This window comes from Cupressus sempervirens, chromosome 8 (assembly GCF_028749045.1).
Source record: "Cupressus sempervirens isolate cs-2001-9-10 chromosome 8, ASM2874904v1, whole genome shotgun sequence".
Taxonomy (NCBI): Eukaryota; Viridiplantae; Streptophyta; class Pinopsida; order Cupressales; family Cupressaceae; genus Cupressus; species Cupressus sempervirens.
The window spans coordinates 383,371,150-383,386,173 of record NC_143125.1 but is presented as its reverse complement, the minus strand read 5'-3'; the positions used below and the strand labels follow the sequence as shown (position 1 = coordinate 383,386,173).

At 36.1% G+C, this 15,024-nt stretch overlaps 1 pseudogene; it reads left to right on the top strand.

Moving 5' to 3' along the window:
• The window catches only part of LOC149542905 (large ribosomal subunit protein uL3m-like), a 53,577-nt pseudogene that overhangs the window by 754 nt on the left and 37,799 nt on the right, over positions 1 to 15,024 (top strand).

Genomic DNA, 15,024 nt, shown 5'->3' with positions numbered 1-15,024 from the left:
ATGTCAAGCAGGCAGACATACAGCAGAAGTCACCAAAAATGTTACCAAAATTTCACACATGCTGAATTTTACTTTAAGTAACATCACTAAAAGAATTTTGTAGGAAGAAAAATTCACTTTCTATTCACATTTCATCATTTTGCAGTCATATATGAAACCATGTGCAAAAGAGATACAATGTTCATTGTATAGATCATCAACTGATACGTACAATTTTCATTTTTACAATATGAAATGAATTAATGTGCTGAATGGAGAAAATCTCACACAATCCATGAGGATAACTAATTAATTTTCTTTCATCTAGAAATACACTAATAGATAAATATATACATGAAAGAAATAGGAATAGAGATAACTAGTCATTGCTTGTTGCTTTGACTGGTTATGGTTTCTTTTCCTGCTGCACCTATCTAGCTCTAAGCTCCATGATCCCCAGCAGCTGCAAAAAACATAAAAACAACTGATGTTAGATCTTGAGGGATCTAAGCAATGACTACCTATCTCTACGACTACATATTCTATCTATCAATGCATTCCATCATGAAAGAAAACAAACAATGATATTGGCATTTAGTGCTAAAAGAAATAAAACCATTTATGAGTGTCATGAGCCCGTGCTTGAACCTTATAAGATATGCAACAGGATAAAGAAGATGAACTGACTAACAAATCTATATTATGAAGTTATTTATGAACATGTGCAACAAGAAAACTGGGATACCGAGGAATGCTGTTTGCATCTTATTTTTAGAAAAAATGACAAGTACCTCAAATATAAATTGTATTTACAGCAAGTCATTTATGTTTGTATTGAGCATTGAAAACATCTATTCAGATTTTTCCATCCACAATGGAAACATGCAAATTGGCAATCAACGAGAAACATCTTATGCAACATGACAGTAGGACAACAGAAATCAGATGAAGTATTTATCAAGCAATGTGATACTCATAAAGCATGTACAACTACAACTACATCAGAGTTTAGCAACATGTGAAATCATCAATCAGTTCAAGTTGGAGGACTTTGGCACATTAATTGCTGCATGGAAGCTTTCACAAACAAATTAAACATAAAGGAGCAGCAAAGAAAATGAATGGTGATGTCTTCAGAATAAAATGCCAAGGGCATTACCATCCTGATTGACAAGGTATTGTTCATAGGCAATGAAATATCGAAGAGACAAAACTTTAGTTTTTTTTTGAAACTTATGTTTCACATATGTAAGAATGAAAGCTACAAGAGGAGGTTGTTTACCACAAATAACCATTTTCAGTCTATAAATGGTTCATGATTCTTTAACCAGTGACCAAATGTTCTATGATGCAATAGGTGCCAGTCGTAGCAATGACATAAACATAAGTAATGTCCATCAGGATACCTAAAAATGCAACATTATATGAAGTTTCAAAATTATTTCTCAGGATTATGGACTGATACATCTGAATAACAGCTTCAGTTGGGGCTAGAAACACAAAGGATGTACAACTTAGTAGCCATGGGACTATATAATAGGTGAAACAGATGACAAACAGGGGGAGCATCTTTTCAGCATACATGTACACAATTAGGAGGGACTTTATTACAATAAATTGTGTTGCCTTTATCACAACAAATTATGATTATGGTGTACCAACAGGTGAAGCTATAGTTTCTTCCTGCCACTCATCCATAAGGTATGAGAGTAAGATTAATTGCCAAGGATGCAACACATGCAATTATAAATGGAAGAAGACATTATTTTAAATTAGCAGAATGGGCTGATGGCAATGATAGACCAGGAACAACAAAGGGGCTTCATGGGATTACAAAGGAATTCTTCATCAGTCAAGTGCAAGGTGTCATTTTTACTAATCTATGTGCCTCCGAAACCCATGTTATTTTTACAATGGAGGAAGCATTACCTATAGGTGTACCCAAAAGAGAATTGAATAGTTTCCAGCTTCAAAGGGAGAGACAAAGCGTGGCTAACGAATTCTTGCCACTTAGGTTTTTTTTTTTAAAAAAAAAAACAATTCCATAAAAAGAGTTATAGAAGGCGTCATCTTTGGATGCCTCAAACGTTTTGCTGTAGATATCAACCAAAGTCAACACTCGCATATTAGAAGAAAAATTTGTATGTTATGATCTGCATGAGAAACCCAACTTGGGTTTTGTTACAAAGTAAGAGGTATTGCAAAGTCCATATCCCTTCAAAAAATCCAACAGCAAACTCGAATATGGAGAGTCAAATTACTACTAACACATATCATAGTGACAGATGAGAAAAACAACATGAAATTATGCACAGGAACCCCATTCGGATATTTTAAAATGTAACAACTTCAACATCAATGGCGGCCAACAGGAAACAATTAAATAACCAAATGCATTGAGCTACTTTTCAAACTCTTTCAATGGCAGCAAGTAATTAATTTTCTCATTCCAAAAGCAATCTACAGGTGTATCAAAAAGAGAAAGAACATATAACAATAGAGTTTTTTGATACCTTTCAGAAAATACATCGCATGGCGGCTTCATTGAAGAGAAATAACCTACAAATCCCTCAACAAATGGTGGCTTCCCCTCAACAAATGGTGGCTTCGACTCTCAAGTGACAGTAAAACTCAAGCATCGCGGCCATCAAACTTTTCATGGCGGCAAATAACTCCAAGAAACCCTCCTAGCCGCAGTCCCAAAATGGGCTTCCAGAATATTCAAATGTAAAAATGGATGACACTTTAGGGTATTCGAGCCTTCTTATGCCCTGATTTGTTTTTCATAAAATTTTGAAATCCGGAGGGCATTCTATGGGATTATTTTCCCTTTGCACTTGTCTTTGTAATTGCTTTGCAAGGGGGGGAATTTTACCCGTGTTTAGTATTTTTTCATTTTTGTTTTGCATATTGTGTGTCTTTTTATTTCTTTTAAAAGGTTCAAATTAATTTTATTTCCTTGCAAAAAATAAATTACTATAATATAATTTATTTGTGTTATTTTAATAAGTATCAATTATTCTAATGAAATATTAGTTGATTTAATTATCACTTAATATTTTATAAAATAATTAATATTTATTAAAATAAAAGGAATAGATCGTATTATAATAAATTATTATTTAATAAATACTGAATGATTTATGTCTTATTTATAAAATATAAATCATTCAATAAATATTGTTGTGCAAAGAAATAAACTTTTAATTTCCTTTTAAAAAGGGTTAAAAGACAGATATTTTGCAAATCATTATGACTAAATGTTGAGTCAGGGGTGAAGTTTTGTTTAGATGGAGGAGTTATTGCATTTTAGAGACCTTTTGGGAGGCCTTCTAGGAGATGTGACTACAGTTATGAGGGGTAGTTGATGATATTATCAAGCCATGTCTTTTGGGCCATTTTGTACCCCTTTTTGAAGTCTTTTTAGGGACTAAAGTTTGGCCTTTGGGGCTGGATCCGACCCAAAATTTATGGTTTTCTAGAAATGCAGTTGGGAAAAGGTGTTAAGTATGAGTTTTTCAACTCATTAAAAAAGTTTTGATTTGGTGGATGGAAGTTTTGTGGCTATTCTCTGAGTCTTGGACTTCATTCTATAGAGTCTGTAATTCATTTCTGGAGATATAATACAGGTTACAATAGTGTGATTATGCTTGGTGAAGTTATCAGTGAGCCCTTTTCCTTTCTACAATTTTTGTGTGCATTTTAAATGATTGGATAGGTTAACTTGTGAATGTTTCATTATTCCCTGTTCTTCTGTCTCATTTCAGCACCTCTGTGTAGAATAGTAAGTGTGTTTGCAGGTTATAACATGTGTTTTTAGGTGAAATTAGTCAAAGGGAGCTATTAGTTTATCTTTCTTTTTGTAGTTTTAGTGAAAAACCTTATTATAAATCATTTGTGCAAGCCTTTATAGGAAGTTGTGCTTCATCTACATTTCATAAAGCTATATAATCCTCTTTGTTGCATGTGGGTTACATTTCCATACCCCTTTTTGGTGTATCACCTACTTAGTTTAAACTTTAGGTTTAGGTTTTTGTTTTCAGTAAATTCTTCCCCTTTTCCCTCAAAGTTTTCTTTAACTTTTAAGAGGTTATCACTGAGAGATTCAATATGAGCCAACCTAGAATTCAGAGGTTTCATCTCACTGTCCAGTCCCATATAGTGAAGTGAATCCCATGTTAAGTAAGGGTTGTTGAATGTTTTTTAGTTCAGTAAAGGGTGCAAATCCTGAAACTTAATAGTACTATCTCTTATATCACCCTCATGCTTCTTTTGATCTTTGTTGACATCCTTTTGTAGTATTTTTGCAAATGCACTAAGATAAAGTGTGACTCTATTGCATTTTAGGATCTTGCACATCTTTGTGTTGTTTTGTACTCGTACTACATTATAAAGTGTCTTGGGGGGTTTCATGCTAGCCATATTTTCCATCTTTTTTCAAGTGAGTGCTCCTTCTATGACATTAGCCTCATGATGTGTCAATGACACATGCCATTATATGTGTTTGTACTTCTTTTGCACTCTCAATGTTCTTGGTTCTTCTTTCTGTAGGAGATATTGCATTTAGTTTCAATCTTCATGTCTTACCTCTCAACATTATAGGGATGTTATGTTGGTTCTCTTTCTTTCTTGGTTTGATGGAGTGAGCTATGTATTTAGTATTTGACCTATGTACTAGCCGATTGTAGTGGCTGGATACCTATGCATTTCAGTGAGATGAATTATTTACCATATAGATAATCTCTCATTCTTGGTTTTGGAGGCCATGAAGATACCTTCCATCTTCAATTGAACAACTATTTAGACTTAGTCTTCTCTACCTAGTCATGTTCTATACAGTGGAGGTTCTTTTGATCAATAGTTTGGCAGTGTTTGCAGCTTCATGCTTCAATGGTGTTCTTCACGATCATCCTTTTGTTCCTATCTTCCAGAATAGTCTTTCCATCTCTTTTTGGAGTAGGATTTTTCCCATGTTTTTTTCTATTCTTCCTCTTTTTAGAATTTGGTTGTGCTTGGGTACCTCATTAGGCCTTTGTTGTCAGGACCCAAATCTTCGTTTAGTAGTAGTTTCTAGGTTTTTAGCTACTCAAGTTTATCTTAAGGGAGGGGTGTTAGAGTAATAAAATATTTTCTTATTAATTAAATAATCTTGATTTAATTATTAAGTCACTTATTATCTCTAGTTTTCTTAAGCTGAACTTTAGGCATATAATAATTAATTCTTCTATTAATTATTATCACACAACCTAGGTTTGTTACCTGTTAGGGTTTTGATTTGCTTTATAAATATGATCTCTCTTTGTAATTTATTAATTCACTCTTGATAATAACAATCTCTTTTTTCTCATCAAGAATGTCTCATTTGTGATCTACATGAACTCCAACCTCTATAGCTTTTTCTTGTCTCTTTCTATGACAAGTGTTTGCATGCAGGAGATTCTTGGGAGATGTGGGGTTGATCTTTCATCAACTTCAATAGTGTCAATCATTTGATGTTAGTGTCTTCTTACCATTCAAATGTTACTTCAAATAGTATAGCAATGTTTGGTTGTCCACAAACTCACAAGTTGATATTGGTCATGAAGAGTTGGCAATACTGGCAAGCAAAGTCTTCAAATTGGATTTAGCCCCCAACAATATAAGGAGTGGATTCTAAAAGATAGGGATATATCCTTTGAATAGGGATTCCCTAGTGAGTGATATGAGGCCAAGTGAGGCCTTTATTGTTTGATGAGGATAGCAGATATGGAGTGGTTTACATAGAGCCACAACCCACAAGTAGTGGATCATAAGTATATATTGTTGTTGCTAATGAAAATATTGATGATTTTTAAGGTGAGGGTGAGGCAATTGATGTTGAATCCTTTATGCAAATTAGAAATTATACTAAAGATAAGATCAACACTTTTATGAGAATAAAATTATGTAGGATCAACTTGGTGCAAGAGCACCTAGGATAGGTAGGATAGGGATAGGTCATTAGGTAGAAATACGAGTCTTGATAAGACCATAGTATGAATAAGGAGTCATGTATGGGAAGCACACATGTAATACATGCCAAGCAACTAGTTGAAATGTTTCATTTATTAGAAATTAGGAGCAAAAATGCAAAAAGTTGATTTAGAGGGCTAAATAAGCATAAAATGGTAGTTAGACATGAAAATGGTCTAAACATGGCCTAAATACCTTCCATGGATGATTTGGAGGCATAAGGTATGGTTGTACCTAGTCAAAGATGCAAAAGTACAAAAAATTATCAATTTTGCAAAAATTGCACATTGATAAATTTTCTTGTCAAAGTTGCAAATATGGCTAGAGGTCAAAAGGTGGTTACCAAAAAGTAGATGTTGGTTTAGTTAGTTGTGAAATAAGTATGTAAATCCCTCCAAGTCACTTTTTTATGGTTGGGAGTTTTGGAGTTGTACAGATGCATACAACAGACAAGAAAATCCATGACAGTTGAAATGAAAGTGAAGTTTTGGATTGACATGTGATTGAATCAATGTTTTTTCTTTGGAATATAGTTTTTGTATAGTTTGGTTTGAAGTTCATAGAAAAATATTGGTGATCTCAATAATTGTTTTGCTAAACTGCCTATTTGCTGACCAATACTGGGGCAGACTTGGCAAAATGGTGTCTACCAACATTCCCCACAGTTGAAATTTCATGAAACCTTGAAGAATTATAGTAGACACCAAGGAGGGAGCTAGGAGGGAAGGGCCAAGCTATTTCCTTGGAAGCCCTAGGCGAGATAGTATTGTACTGCTAGAAATTAAGCCCAGGTGAGAAGATTTCTTGCAAGGGTAAAGTGAATTGGTTGGGATGGGTGTTATGGATGGATCGAGGATAGTGTGAAGTAATTTTTTCTACAAGGAGAAGATTTGAAGATTTCTAGGAAGTCAGAAAGAGAAGATTTGTTCTTGATTGGTTGTAATTGTTGATTAACCCTAGAAAACCCTAAAAAATAGGGTTAGGGCATGTGGTAGGTGTTGAGAACCTAAAATTTGATGCAAGGACGGATGAAATAGCTAGCGCTAAGGGCACACCCAGCTATCCAAACCACCTTGCAAAGTAAACACAATGGAAGAAAACAACAGAGAACAACACCAAAGAGAGAGAAAATACTTTTTTGATTTATCAAATAATTAGTATACATGCCTAGTTGTAAGGCCTTATGGGTTACAACCAGATACAAAATACATTCAAGATCCATGATCTAGCTTCAAATTTGGATTTCCAGACACATATGCTTCCAATTTTTTTTGAAATCATCTAAGTCATACCTTTAACCTAATCCTAAGCACTCCATTTATACTTGCCAAAATGGCTTATAGAAGATTCTAGAATATTATATAATAGAAAGGCCAACCCAAAATGGTCAACACTCATCTCTAAATAAGATCCTATCATTAAATTCATGATTGAAATTAAATATGCAAGTTGGCTCCCACTAAGAACCAAAACATAGGCAACTTGGCTAAAGAAGGAACCAAGCATTAGCAAATTACATGCTCACTTGGTACATGAAGGAACACTCGATCAATACTGGATAACTTGGCACACACTAGGTAACTCGGCACATACTGGATAACTCGGCACATACTAGATAACTCAACAAGAACTAGAAATTGGAACTCAACAACAACCAGAACGTGGCAACAATTGGAAAAATGAACAAAAAGTGCAGGATTACAAGGCAACCCAGGATGCTCCTGCATCAAAACCTCAAGATTCTTGAGGGTGCTAGAGAAGGGTATCAACATCTAAAGTTTATTTGGAGTCTTCTTGAGGAAAGTTTTTCACAAATTTAGATTTTGTCCATTAGGAGGACTAATTGAGGGCTATTAGGCCTAATAGGAGATTTTCATGAGTTTGAAGGAATCATATATAAACCTAATGAATTGATTGTGGTAAATGGATGGAAAGAAGTCTAAGACATTCTAGGAAGAGCCTCCAACCCTTGCAAGAACTAGTAAGTCATTAAAAAGGCCTAAAATGAAGTTTTTAGTTAGCGTGCAAGCCCGAAGAGATACGATAGCCTAAGGGAATAGTTGTTTCTAGTTGATTAGGGTTAACTTGTGTAGTAGGGGATACCAAGGAAGGTTTATCAACTATCTACATTACTCTAGACTACTCCTATCAAATTGGTATCAAAGCAAGTTTGATTTTGGGAGAAGTGCATGTTTGACAGTGAAGGGACATCCTCTATAGGATCCATCATGGTGACAAATATAGAGTTGGCTAAGAAGGTTTAGGAGCAAGATGAGGAAAACTTGGAGTTGAAGGCTAAGATAACACATCCTTAGAGACAACACTTGAGAGAGCAGCTCTCAAGATTAAAGAAGTGACCAATAAGGTCAACCAATAGGAGAAACGTAGTAAGCATAAGCAATAGGTGTCTGATGAAGAGGAGGTGCCCACACCTAATCTTGAAATAGAAGAGGAACCATTTCTTAGGGCAATCAAAGCATTGAATCAGAAAGCATTGGAAGGAGTGCTATTTTTTAGTGGAAAGTTGGATATAGACAATGTCTTGTAATGGTTGGAACACATGGAAAACTACTTTGAAAATGAAAATGTGACAGAAGCCAAAACGGTTAAAGTAACAAAGACAATGAGAGGAGAAAATCTCACATGGTGGAAGTTCATTGAAGAAGAAAGAGTGAAAGAGGTAAAGAAACCCTATGCAAATTGGAAGAGTATGGTAAGCCAAACTCAATAGACCTAACTTCATGAAGACTTCGAAGTGTAGATGCATATCAAAAGGCACAATCTCAAACAAAGGGATAATGATGTGACAAGTTATATTGAACAGTTCCAAAAACTATGCCTAAGGTCCAAGGTGCAAGAAGTTGCAAGCATCAAGATAGTAAGATATGTTAATGGCTTGAGGTGGAACATTCAAGAGGAGATTCAATTGCAGACTTCTAGCGCAGTGCAAAAGTGTTACCAACTAGGACACCCCTCTTATACGTGTCCAATGAAGGCTTCTACCTCAGGAGAAAGAAAGGAGGTTTATGCTCAAGAAGATGGCAGAAATAAGAAGATAGTTGATCTTCCACTTGATTCAAAAGAAGGGAAAAATCTAATGTTTAGAAGAACACTCATTAGGGAGCCCATGAAGGAGGAGCCAAGCCAAAGGAGATCCTTGTTTAGGGTTAAATGCAAGGTACAAAATAAGGTATGTAAGGTTACATTGACTCTGGTTCTATTGATAACATAGTGTCAAAAGAAGCAATAGATAAATTGAAACTTAAAAAGCTTCCTCATAACAGTCCTTATAGTCACATGGCTAAATAAGGGTCAACATGTAGTGGTGAAGGAACAAGCCTGGATTGACTTAAACATTGGTAGGTATAAGGACAGAGTTCTTTGTGATATATTTTCCATGGATACATGTCATCTCCTTTTAGGGAGGTCATGGCAATATGACAAAGAGGCATAGTATGATGGCAGGAAGAATGTATAAAAATTCAAGAAAGGAGAAGAGTCTTATACCATTCAATATTTGTTGGAAGGGGAGAGCAACCAATTGATGGAACTTAATGGACTCATGGTAGGAGAAACAAAATTACTACACCTCATGAAGGAAGGATAATGCACAAGGTATGCCATCATTGTCAAACCTCAGAATACAAGCAACACAATCAGATCACAGTTTCCTAACGAAGTGCAGAACCTACTGAATCAGTTTGATGACATTGTAAGTGATGGGAAGCACACATTGCCACCTAAGAGAGCTATCCGCCATCAAATAGACTTCATCCCTAGAGCAATGTTTCCTAATAAGGCATTTTATAAGATGACACCTACTTAACATGAGGAGATAACCAAGCAAGTGCAAGAATTCATTGTGATATATATTGATAAGGAAGAGTGTGAGCCCATGTGTAATACCAACCATCTTGGTGCCAAAGAAAGGAGGTACTTGGAGAATGTGTATAGATTCAAGGGAAATCAATAAGATAACAATTAGGTACAAATTACCAATCCCAAGAATTGAAGATTTACTTATTGCTTGGGCAATGCAAAATACTTCACCGAAATTGACTTAAAGAGTATTCTAGGGCTAGGCTAGGGATTTGTAACTGGGGGCCTATAAAAAGAATGGGTTGATTATTGTAGGGGAATGCATGCAAGGGGGCCTAGAATTTTAAGGTAGGGTAGGCTAAATTCTGATTCCCTTAGGACTACCCAATGCACCATTGGGTGGGATTGGATGCTTAAAAAGTACCTATAGTCTTATATACTCCATATCCAACCAATGACTAGCTGAGAAACCTCCTACTGTGGTTATCTACATGAATCAAGTTTTGTCCAATCAATCACCCTACCAGACATTAATGTTGGACCTGGGTCGAACAACTAGGCCCTTTACCCTTTCCCCATAGGGGCCTACAAGGGTATGCATGTGAATGCACATGATTCTTTTGGCTGGCCCTAAAATTATATGTGCCAGGGGTACCACCAACTATGGAAATTGTTCTAACTTCTTCCATTTAACTGGCACTAAAGCGTACCTTCGTTAATGATATAGAGGGAGGGCCGACCTTCTGGTTGTCAACTCATTGGGATCAACTATCCATCAAGCCATCCATCTTGCATGCCCATTATAATAGAAGAACCATGACCAAGGCTTCTTTACACACCATCCTTTCTTTGTTTCCTATCCTTACAATGCCCCATAGAATAGTAGGGCCTTTTGTTCCATGGTCAGGTGTTGATACCATGAGATCGATATTTCCTCCCATCCATCTTGAACCTCTTGTGGGTTGTAGCTCCACCGTATCCCTAATAAGATGTCATTATCTCCACCCTACTATTTTATGGCAAACCTGGTTGAGTTTGCTAGAAAAGAAAATGGAAGAGATTGACGTTACTCGAATTGCCCATTACAATAGTAGGGCTAGTTGCTATTTGATGAGAACCATCCTCACGACATTAGTAGTTGGCCTAACTAGTCCTATATAGTAAAGGGCCTTTGCATACACCAACCTTATGTAGGTTGGGATGGGTGGGAGGAAATGGGCTTGTTCATTATGGTTGAGGAGCTACCTCATCCTATAAAATGGTAGGGTTCCCATACAACAATATTATCATTTGGTGGGGGTGGCCCTTATTTTAGCAGGCTTGTCATGCTAGTTGAGAATAATAGAATAATAGGGGCAAACACTCGAGGTAGGGCTGGGTGTAGGGGTTATCCCTCAATTTGGTTTTTTCCATAAACTATCGCAGTCAGTTCAGGCTGAGTTCAATCTTCCTTCCTACTAGCATTGACACCCTTTAGAATAGTAGGGTAGGCGGTCACCACTTTTTTGGCTCTAAACTACTTTCTCATTGGTCTAGAATTATCTAATAATAGGGGCTCCCCCTACCCCCTTCAGGGAAGGGGCCTAATGCCCTAAAAGTCTATGGCTATTCTTCTCGATTTGATATGTAACATGCCCACGCCCAATCCCACAGTAGATTAAGTAGATATAGGGGCCTATAAAATTATGGGGAATATGGATGTATAGGCCCCCAACCCCAACCTATTAATAATCTGGAAGGAGGAAGGATTGGGGCCCCTACTCTGTAGAGCTATAGGTCTTTATCAGCCTAGGCATCCATCCGAATGAATGCATTCCTATTTAGGCTCAATGGAAAGCATCTACTTCAATGACTAATCTCTCCTCTTGCCATAGAAGTCGTAGGGGCCCATAGAATAGTAGGCAACAATTTCTCATCAGCCAAATAAGGATTAAGGAGGGAGATGAGTGGAAAACAACTTTAAAGACTACTAAGGGGTTATATGAGTGGTTAGTGATGCCCTTTGGTTTGTCAATGTAAAAACCCCCAATAGGCTATATCCTTAACAAACATCAAATTTCTTTTGTTAATCAACAATTTGATATTTTCTCAAACATTTGGTAAGCAAATTATTATCACTCAATAAATAATGCTTTAAATAAACAACCAATTGCTCACAATTTTAATAGATGAAGTCTTTATCAATTTGGACAAATGAACACCACTAAACAATTCAAAAGTAATTCTATCATTGATGGCAATGCTACTACTATCCAATTTATAAATTGACTTCTAGAAATTTACAAGAATGCAACAATGAACCTAGAAATTGACTTCTAATAGATGAAATATGGATTGTAGCTCTCAAGAAATAATCCAATTTACTCATAGGTTCAGAAATACCTGCTCCTTGCTTATAATTGTAGGTGCTCTAAAACTTGATTGCTTCCCTCCAATAATTGATTGTAACCTTCCACAAACTCTAAAATCGCTGCCAAATATAGGGATGATAGCCTTAGTACATTTCTCTTTAACCACACCAAACAATAGACAATAATGCCATTACAAATCACAAATTCTCTAGCCACAATGAAATTCTCAAGTACAATACATAATAGTCAGGAAATACTATGATTTAATTAAGACAACTCTTAGAATTAATTCACAATACCTCAACTATGAATTACAATGAGGCACTTCTTAATTCCAAACCCTTATACTTTAGCAAGGGAAAAGAAATCAACAAACTCAAAAACTCTTCGCATGCAACAAAAGAAAATAATCAATCGAATGCTTTACTCATTAAATGGGCTCATATTTATAATCTCCTAATGACACAAAGTTTCCCAAATGAATTTCACTTAAGAAGCTTTCGACACACAACATTAAAACATAATAAAGTGCCATTATAAACTAAATTATTAATTGCTTTTAGATCTGAAAATGACCTAATCCACTGTAACCTCAAATTATGAGATGTAAGGCCATTGTTTCTTGTTTCTAAGATTTATAACTTTTCGTCCTGGTTCCAACGAGCTATGATACTAAGGTGACCAACCAACAACACCAAAAAAGAAGAAGCTTAATGTATTTAGATAAATAATAATAATAATTCACTCATCTTGGAAAAACAACTTAAGAAGCATCATAACCAAAATATGAAAACACCAAAGTGATCCTGATGATGGAAGACGATGAATGAACCTAATGGGGTGACTTACTATAAATAGACACTCCCTCGAAGATTCTTGGAGCCCAAACCAAAAGCTCAAAATAAAAATTGAGAGCATCCTCCAACTCCTCTAACTCAACAGAGCTCATTGGAACCAATGGATTGACTTACTATAAATAGTAAGTCCCTCAAATGGAGCCAAAACACACCATAGGTTGCTAGAAAGCCTATAACCAAACAAATAAGACCCTCAAATCATATTGTTAGTACATGAGGGTTGCGCTAGTGAACTGACCTAGCCAACTATAGGAACTTGCTAAAAATGGGGACTTTACAGTCAAATGCCCCCTCCACATTCATGAGGCTCATGAATGAAGTCTTTGCTAATATTGGGTAAGTTTTTTGTAATTTACCTTGATGATATCTTGATTTTTAGTAGTACAAAGGAAGAACATTTAAGGAACTTAAGTCTAGTTTTGAAACGGTTATCTGATGCTAAGCACACCATCAACTAGGAAAAGTGTGATTTTATGAAGGACCAATTGGTCTACTTGGGTTTTGTCATCTCACAGGGACAACTCAAGATGGATCCTAGCAAGGTGGAGGCTATACTTAGTTGGCCAACACCCACGACTGCCTTAAAGGTAAGGAGCTTCCATGGTTTAGCAAAATTTTATAGGAAGTTTGTTAAGCAATTTAGCCATATTTGTGCACCTTTTTTGGAGACCATTAAAGGTGGAGTTAGAGCCAAGTTCAAGTGGACTGATGAAGCCACTAGGAATTTTTGAATTTTTGAAACAAGAAATCACCACTCAACTCATCCTAGTTTTTCCTAGCTTTGAAAAGTTGTTTACTATTGAATGTGATGCCAGTAACCTTTCTATTTTTGCATTTTTACATCTTTGACTGGTTAGGACCATACCTTATGCCTCCAAATCATTCATGGATGGTATTTAGGCCATGTTTAGACCATTTTAATGTGTAAGTACTCTTCTATGCTTATTTAGCCCTCTAAATTTAAAAGTTGTCTAATGCTAAGCTCAACATCAACATGGAAAAGTGTGATTTTATGAAGGAAGAATTGGTCTACTTGGGTTTTGTCATCTCACGGGGACAACTCAAGATGGATCCTTGCAAGATGGAGGCTATTCTTAGTTGGTCAACACCCAAGACTATCTTAGAGGTAAGAAGCTTCCATTGTTTAACACAATTTTATAGGAATTTTGGATTGTTGAAACAAGAAATTTCCACTCAACCCATCTTGGTCTTGCCAAGCTTTGAAAAGTTGTTTACCGTTGAATGTGAAACCTTGCCATTTTTGCATTTTTACATCTTTTATTGGGTAGGACCATATCTTATGCCTTCTAAATCAAATTTTTGCACTTTTTCTCCTAATTGCTAATAAATGCAACATTACAACTAATTGCTTATCATGTATTACATTTGTGCTTCCCATGAATGACTCTTTATTCTTACTAGATCTTATCAAGACTCTTATTGCTCCCTAATGACCTATCCCTATCCTAGGTGCTCTTGCACTATACTCCCCCAATGAGTTGAAAGGTCCTTCTAGGACTTTAAGAGGGGATCAGATAAAGGTCAATGCCCTTCTTCTTGAAGTTTGCTTCTGTAACCCAAGTGGCTTCACTATCTAGTTTTCCCTACCACTTTACAAGATGCTTCATGTAAGTCTTGTTCCTAGTCACCTTGTGCACTTTAGAGCTTAGAATCTTCATAGCTTGTGGCTTGTTTGTAGATGGCTTAGGTAAGGTGGCTATAATGTCTTGCAGGTTTGCATCCTTTGCTAGAGTGGAAGATGGAATGGGACCCTTGTAGGCTACCAAATCTGCAAATTAAATGTAGTGGATATGCCGATATCTGTTGGTAGGTCAACTTGGCATGCATTTTATCCATACTTGGCTAGAATCTTGCATGGCCCCACCTTTCTCATCTGTAGTTTGTGTGATTCTCCTTTGAGAGGCTATGCTTATTAACATGGACCATGACATAGTCCCCAACTACAAATTGCACATCTCTCTTCTTTGTATCTACACATTGCTTCATTCTTGTTGTATTCTATTCCA